Source organism: Ptiloglossa arizonensis, chromosome 6 (genome assembly GCF_051014685.1).
Source record: "Ptiloglossa arizonensis isolate GNS036 chromosome 6, iyPtiAriz1_principal, whole genome shotgun sequence".
NCBI lineage: Eukaryota > Metazoa > Arthropoda > Insecta > Hymenoptera > Colletidae > Ptiloglossa > Ptiloglossa arizonensis.
In genome coordinates, this window is record NC_135053.1 from 23,826,819 (window position 1) to 23,835,293 (window position 8,475).

Consider the following 8,475-nt stretch of genomic DNA (forward strand, 5'->3'; position numbering starts at 1 on the left):
GTATGCACATAGATGCATACACACTTCTACGCTCCATTCGCGATCGACGGCGAAGAATCAAATATTTGCAACAATCGTCCTCGTACGCACATACACGCACACACACTTCTATACTCCATCACCTACAATAATCGTCATCGTACGCACATACACGCTCTTTCTACACTCCATCCGTCATCGACGGCGGACAGTCGAATACCTGCAACGATCGTCCTCGTATGCACGTAAATGCATACACACTTGTACGCTCCATCCGCGATCGACCGCGGAGAATCAGATATTTGCAACAATCGTCCTGGTACATAGACGCACACGCACGTTCCATTTAGTCGCGAACTTACGTCGAGCGAAATAACAATTTTCCGCAAAGAATAGGCGACCCGTGGGAGAACGTGGAGCGTCGAGGCTACACCCGGAGAACCCGGTGCCCACCTCGGGGAGAGCAATTTACGCGTCGAGGATGCACCGACGAAAGCCGATCGATGCACGGGAGTTTGATGGAAGAGCTCTCGCCGGTCGCTCGAGAAGGACGAGCCGGTGGGCGTTTTACTCGCACAAAAGTCGGATACAAATTGTAACGATAGACGTACAAATAGGATAGAGTTACGTTGATCGGGTGAAAAGTGCTTTTTGCCACTTCCAGGGCCGGCGTATCATCAATCATCAATCACGCCGGCATCAATCTTTGTTACGGTATAATTTCATTGACCTGTTAACGTTCCCTCGTTCCGCGCTCTCATCGATACACACAGCCGCGTGTTATTGACTGCGGTAATCAATCCCGTGAACCTTGCCGCGGGCATCGGTCTTCGCGCGCACGTCGTGCGAGTTGATCAGCGCCCGAGGACTCGTAATACCCGCGGAGAAAGCTGCGTCTCGCGCCGAATCGTTTACGATTACGATTACGCAACGTCGAACGCGTACCGAGCGTACCGGTGTCGACGAAAATCGACTGGCAAACGCTGGAAACCAAAGATTTTCGAATCGTTGCACCGGCCCTTAACGGAACAACGTTTACGGGACGATCGAGGAACTTCCGTGTACGCGATGCGAAACGAACGATTTACGCGTATCGATTTCTTCGATCGGATACGTCGAAGTATTTGCGCCCGGTGCGATGACCAATAATTGCGAGGGACCACCCCTGCCAAGGGACTAACGAACGGCGATTAATCTTCTCGAAACTCTTTTTGTTCGAAACTCGACGCCCGAGTAGTACCCACCGGTCGTACGGCTAACCCTTCGACTCTAATTTTAACGTTCGAGGCCGACTCTGGATACCGATGACTCGAATTCGAGAAACGAGTCGACGCCTCGAAGCCTCGCGAAAGCCTCGACGCACCGAGGGGAAACCATTTTTCTACGAGGAATACGCGATCGTACGAGGTACGTAGGAAGGTTGCCGTGGATTTCGAAACGCGATGCTTTCTCTTTTCGAACGTGGTGCTCCTCACCGGGACGCGTGAATGGCGCACGAATCACGAACGTTCGAACGGGAACGCAAGGTCTCGGCCGATGAACGTGATTCGAAGAATTTGAATTTTCTCGCGAGAGCCGCGAACAATGTCGTCCCGAGTACGCAATTACTATTTTTGCACGTGCATCGTATTACGAATCGTCTCGATCGTGCACCGATGACGCTCTCTTGTCGCGCGGATACAGTCATCGTTCGCGTTTCGAAATCCGTGTTCGTCGGACGTTTCGGGCGCGGTTTCCACCTTTTCCGCGTCGAAGAATTCCAACCTCCCGTATTAATTTTCGTTCGACGATGACGCACGACGCGTCCAAATTAGCCGCGTCGAATCGAAGATTAATCGCGCGCATTAAACACAGAGGGCCCTCCTAGTTTTTACACCGGTGCATTTTTCACCGAGTCTTTCAACAGGGCCCGTGGTAACCCGCGTCTCTACGCTCGCCTAATTAACCCGCTGTTAATCATCCTGACAGATGAATTCCGCTTCCGGAGTTCTCGGTGCACCGGCGCCGATCACGAATTCCAGCCCGAGCATTGTATTTTAATTAGGCGCTTCTATGGAATTATGGTGATAACGAGGCCAGCGAGCATCCACGGGACAAGACGTTAATTATGCGATTGAATCGGATTCGAGGCGTGGTAGGAAGAGCCGCGCGGTCGCGCGGAATCGCAGCCGGGTACCTCCCACTTCCTTTAAACTTCTGCAGTAATGACCACTGTCCGAAGAATTATGTATCTTCGCTAGCCTTTGTTATCTTCGCTTGCCGTTTCTTCGCCGAAGTGAACACGCTTCGTCCCCCCGGACACGAAGATATCCGCGAACCTTTCGGTATCGCCATTGTACCGAACGAAGAATTCAATTCTGAACTTCGTGATAATAGTTCCTAACGGAGAAACATCGAAGAGAGAGAGAGAGAAAATTCTGGGTGCAGCGTGCCTTTAACCCGATCGACGCGAAGATCGCGAACTAAAAATATCTACCCCCCACTCGCCGCATCCACCGACCGGGATTTCACTCGGAATAACTCCCATTATATTCGAATCATCGAGGACGGGTGCGGAAGAGGCTAGACCCCGTGCTACGTGCCAGTTGCAAGGATGTTTATTCTCGGGTCTGTCGTTTAGGGGAACCCTCGACATCCGTAAGGGCTGCTGTACTTTGCTCCGCGGTAATTGCCTCTTCCTTTGTCTCTTGTTGCGCTGTCTTCGCTCTGGCTCTTCGTCGAAGCAAACGAGCCTTCGAGGAATATCCCCGAGACCTCTCTGCATCGCTCTTACACCGTTACTTTAACGTACAACGAACACATTTCCCGGCTAGTGTCTCAACGAGAACACTTTCGTCGAACAACATCGTAAACGATAACGTTTTGCCCCGTACAGGAGAAAAATTACATCGCTATCGAATCGAAGCTTCGCGATACAAAGTTACCCGAGTCGCGAAAAATGGCGTTCACTGACGATCGATATCGTCAATTTTTCGAATCTCGTTCGGGCGCAAATGGAGCACGATACGATCTTCGTAACGACGCTCCAGTGAGTTTCGTCGAGGGTAGCTACCCTCGAAAAGAGCAGTTAGAAGCTGGCTCGGTCCAAAGGGGTGATTTTCGGTTTCGCGTCTTCGGCGGTGGATTACGATCGGATCGCGGTATCGATGTCGTCTTTTCAGGGTCGTCGCAGTAGAGCAGGGTACACAGATTTATCGCGGTCCGTTTGCTACGACTTCCCTGGGGAAGGAGGAAAGAGTGGTAGCGGGCCGTGAGGGGGCGGGGGAAACGGGCGAGAGTACAGAAGGAGGCGAGGAGAGTGACTCGGGGAATTTACACCGTAGATTTGGTCGCTGCTCGATCCCACGGGACCGAGAGAGGGCAACGTGTATCCTCTTCATCTCCTCGTGGAAGAGAGGACGCTCCCCGACCGGTTCAAACGAGCGTTCCGACCGCGACGGACATGTTCGAGCAAATTGTACAAGACAAGCCTGCATGCTTCGGCAATGAGGCTCTCTCTTTCTTTCTCTCTCACTCTATCTCTCTCTCTTTATCTGTCTCTCTCAGCGTACGTACCGTTTCGTACGTATACGCGCGCGTACGAATACGTTCGAGACGATCCAGCCTCGCACGATCGCGAGCAGGGAAGAAACGAAAGACGATTTTAAGAATTCGTCATTTCGATGACGGTCGTCGAGTACTGCCTTTGCTCGCGATTCTCCACCCGAGAGACGCTCGGAAATTTCTCAGCTCCGATGTCGCGGAAAGTTACGCGTTCCAATATTACGCAATCTTTCAAGTCCACCCGTGGATCTCTTTTCGATTTTACACATTCGTGGATGGACGTTCGTTGATTCTCCGTGTGAATAATCTCCTCGTGTTCAAAGTAGGTACTAAACCGCAGGGATCTCGGAAGTTCGTCCAATTATTCGGTAGTTCGTTGAACAGACTAATTCTTGAGTCTTCTGATTTTTAGAAAATATACTTATCGGTAATTTGGAGCCAGATCGCGGCAGATAAATCTATCGAGGAACCAACGGTGTACGAGACTTGGAAAAAGGTGCAAAGAAAGAATTTAACTCGTAACACGGTGGAACGCGTGATTTAATTTCTTTCGAAAGTAATTTTCCATGTCGGAGGACGTCGCGGCATAATTGATACGTTCGCAAGGTTTTATACCGCGCTGCGTTCGTTATCCGCGTGGATAAAAACGCGTCTTGTTCGGCTGGTAGTTCTCTTGGCGGAACACGACCCAGGACTCGAAAGACCGGCGCTATTCGGAGCCGAAACATTGGACGTCTCGCGGCAAGGATGTAACAATTAAAACGATCCGTGTCGTAACTTTGGCGCACTTTACACCGCGCGCGAGTAACGAGACACGGATCCTGCGGGACGTTATTCTCTCGGAGGTTGCGTTTACAAGGTTATCGAGTCCTCGCGCCAATTTGGCGGACGATTGTTTACGAGCGTGAAACGCACGTCGGTTGGGAAACGGAGTCGCGCGCCTGGAAACTGCACGGGAATCGGTGTGCGCTCTCGAGCAACGTTGAGAAGATCGGCGACGGGAGTAGCAGCGCGCGCGTGTGCGTCGGCCATTAACGACTCGTCGCGCATAATTTATAGGCCATTAATTAGAGGTTGGATAAAAGTGACCGCTATAAAATTATAGAACAGTCGGCGAGCATCTGTGCCGTGCCCTCTCTCCGTTTCTCTCGCGGCGTTGCTTACACCGCGTATAATCCACGCTTTTAATACCGGCCGTGCCCCCGCGCGTGTTTTACATTAACGCCGTAATCGCGCCGCTCCCGCGATCGCGATAAATTCGAACAGGCCGTATGTCGTGTTTCGCGATCACCTCGGGACGCGTTGAGGAAGGTCGGCGATCGCGCGCGATACCGCCCGAGTTCGTTTTATGATCGGTTAAGAGCAGCGGGAGGGACTTTCGATACTTCGATCGTTTAGCTCGCTCCGCTTCGAATTAGCCTCGCGTTTTATCGTTTCGGGGATTTCGTCGAGGTAACGATACACAGGGTAATTCCGAATGCAATTTGCCTCTGTCCCGTCCCGTTTTCTTTCCAGTTGCGAACGGTACTCGACGAATCTTCGATGTGTAATTATTCGAAAACGAAGCTCGCTACGAAAGACCTCGACTCCTATTCTCTTTTCGAGTTGTATCTCCAGCTTGGAAACGCTCCGTGTATCGTGATTTACGCGTAATATTTACATCCATCGATTCGCGTCCAGTTGGGGAGTTCATCGAGCATCGAAATCGCTCGATCGTTGGCGTCTACCGAGCATCGAAGTCACCGGAAACGGTTCGCGTAATGTTACGCGTACGGCTTATTCGTTGCGCAGGTACGAGTCTGGGTGTGAAAATGAAACGTGTTTGGGACAGAGCGAACAGCATCGATCGTATGTTTACAGTTTACGATAGGATATCGGTTTCGAGAGTGTGCGTGAACGATTGGGGGAGAGGAGACGAACGTAGTAAGAGCTTTGTGAACGGGTTGTGGCCAGAAAGTCGAGACGCGTGGATCGTAAAGTGGGAGTTTCGTGCTTAAATATATTTTATTATCATCGAAGAAGTGTAACGTTTCTTCACAGTTGTTTTTCCAGTCTCCACAATCGAATCTTTAGGATTCGGTAGAAAAGCAAAGGAGAAAATTGATAACCGTTGCTCGAGGGACAGGGTCGCGTACCGAAAATCGTCGATTTCCTGGCAAATTGGAGACAAAGAAACGCTCGAATGGTTTCGAGAGGTTTCGAGATCCCCGAACTCGTCGATACCGTGTACAGTGTTCTCATCAGCGCGCGTGGACGTCTTTTGTTTCCCTCCTGGGTGGAGGGGGAGGGGAGGGGATCGTAGGACCTCTGCGCAGAATGTCGTGGACAGGAGAGCCGGCCGGGTGAGGGCTCGGGCCTCGGAGTGATTTATAAACGGATCGAGGGGTGGGACGAATGCAAATTTCCAACCACGTGAACTCGGTGTTCCGCCCAGCGAACGCCGCAAGAACACTCGTCCGTCCCCACCATTGTCTTAGGTCTATTTATCTTCGAGGAGAGTCTCCCTCCCCCGTGGCCCGTAGGAATGCAACATTCTTGCGCCGGGTTTCCCACTTAACCTCGCGAACGTGGAAGGCAGGTGAGTTCGGTCGTTGGTTGGTTCGTTCGCGTAGTTGATCGCTCGCGGCGTCGTTAATCATCGGCGTCGGACGAGATTAAGCGAGGGTAGCTTCTGCCACCCTATTAAGGCCAGCACGGTAGGAGCCGTCTCTCGGTCCTTTGCGCGCGTCAGCTTCGAAAAGTAAATCGACGCGGAAGCTAATTAAATAAAACACCCTCCCCCTCGACCAACGGAGAAATTAAATCGTCCAGGTGGAGTATTTTCGCGGCCGTCGACCGTGAACGTCGTTTCTCCAATAGGGCTCGAAATAAACAACGACTAATTACGCCCGCGATCGGTCGATCGGTCGTGGTCGCTCTCGCGCGCACATCTCACCTCGTTAGGATTCGTTTCGCCGAGTATCCCATCGTCTCCGGCGATGGTTATCGCGCGAGGTTCCGTTCGCCCGTGTAATCCGGCGTGACGTAAAATTGGGACAATTAATAGATACGTCTAGCGATAAAGTCGGCGTTCGGATGTCGACGCGCGGCCCCGGTTGTGTATCGCGCGCGAACCAGGCTCAAATTTAATCGAGGGCCCGATCTTTCGTATTAAATACATTATACCTTTCACAAGCGTGTCGCCCGTTATCAAAATCACCGGCTTGAATCTCCCGGTGGACGTTACCAGGACTTTCGCTCGTAATGGAGCCCGAAGAGGAGTCGCGAGCGTGTTTCGAAGGAATCCGTGAAAGATCCTCACCGCGTCTCTATGTGTGCTCTCCCTGTTGGACGCGAAAGAGGAGGGTCGATTTCGTCGTCGGCGAGAGATCGCCGATCTCGTAGATGTTGCACGGCGTCGCTGATGTCGCGTACAAAAGAATGACCAAAGGAAGAGGCCAGCTCGGAGAACGAACCAGGGGGAGAAGAAGAAGAAGAAGCAGCAACGGCGGAAGAAGAAGAAGACGACCACGACGAAGAAGAAGAAGAAGAAGAAGAAGAAGACGAAGAAGACGAAGAAGACGAAGAAGAAAAGAAGAAGAAACGGGAGGACAACGGCGAGGACGATCGAGAAGAAAGGAGAGGGGAGAAGGATTGTTTCCTGGTGGCTCGAGGGCCCATCTCTTTACTTCCCTTTCCCTCCCTCGTCGTTTTGTTTTCGCGATGGCAGAGCCGGTTTGCATACGGGGAGGAGAGAAAGAGAGTAAGAGAGAGAGAGAGAGAGAGAAAGAGAGCTAGCGAGAGAGTTAGAGTAACGCTGGTTGCTCCGCTGTTGCTCAAAAGACCTACCACCGGAGACCGAAGGGAAACCTCCGAAGAGACTTTCGACGATCCGTCGTTGATGCTTTTCGTTCCGCGATCTACTCTTCGCGAACACGCGCGTCTCGGTATTCGTTCGCATCGTTGAAGTCTTCTTCGATGGGCGCGAACGGCTTCGATATCCGCGAAGAACTCGCGTTCTCGCGTCTAGGTTTCGTCCTTCCGTGGACCGTTCTCTTCCACGCCCTGCTGGTTCTCAGGGTACGCGAGGAAGGATTTCCCGGGCCAGCGAGCATTCCCCGGTACGCGCTCGCGCGTACGTGTGTCCCCGTGTGTGTACGCCGCGCGTGAACGCCGGAGTAAGATCTGTAACCCCAGATACGAATCTGTGAAGATATCTCGACGAGTACTGCTCGAGAGTTGGCAGTCAGTCGGGATAACGAGTACCGTCAACCATGGTTCCCTCTTCTTCCGTGGCGTCGCTCGGTCTCGTTTCCTCCGCGTCTTGTTCCCTGGTTCTTAGCCTCCCGGGCCGCTCGTTTCTCCGAGTACCGAGGTGTTTCGAGCGAAGAAGAACGTCCCGGCGTGACATCGCTTCTTCCTGCTTTTCTTGCTCTTCGTTAAGTCCTGCTATCGCACCTTCTGCCGGGTCCTCTATTACCGATACGATCGCGCCGTGGACTCGGATTAACTACCGGTGTTTCCTAGTAATCCGTGGCGACTACGCCAACTCCTCGCGAGTGGTTTATTCGGGGAAGGTGTTGAACGGTCAGGGTCGGCGTTGAGAGCTTTTAAAATCTTTCTCGCTCGAAATCTTGATCGCGGAACGTTTAAATTGCGCCACTTGCGAACGAGGAGTCGTTTCACCGATCGTAGTCGCCTCTTTGGAAATGGGGTCCGACGCGAGTTCTCGCACGGTCCATTACGAACACGCGTGTACGATTGTCTCGCGACTTTGCTCGTAAAATTAAAGATTCTTTCAACAACGGTTACCATTTGGAATACTACCGTTCTTCCACCGGTCGATGGATCGACGCGTCGAAGAGCAGACAGGAATCGAATCGTTCCTGTCCAAGTCCGAGCGGACGAGATTCAGACCGGTGGGGATAGTCGCGCGGTTGAATGGGGGGGAGCACCTTGCAGCGACCTTGAGCC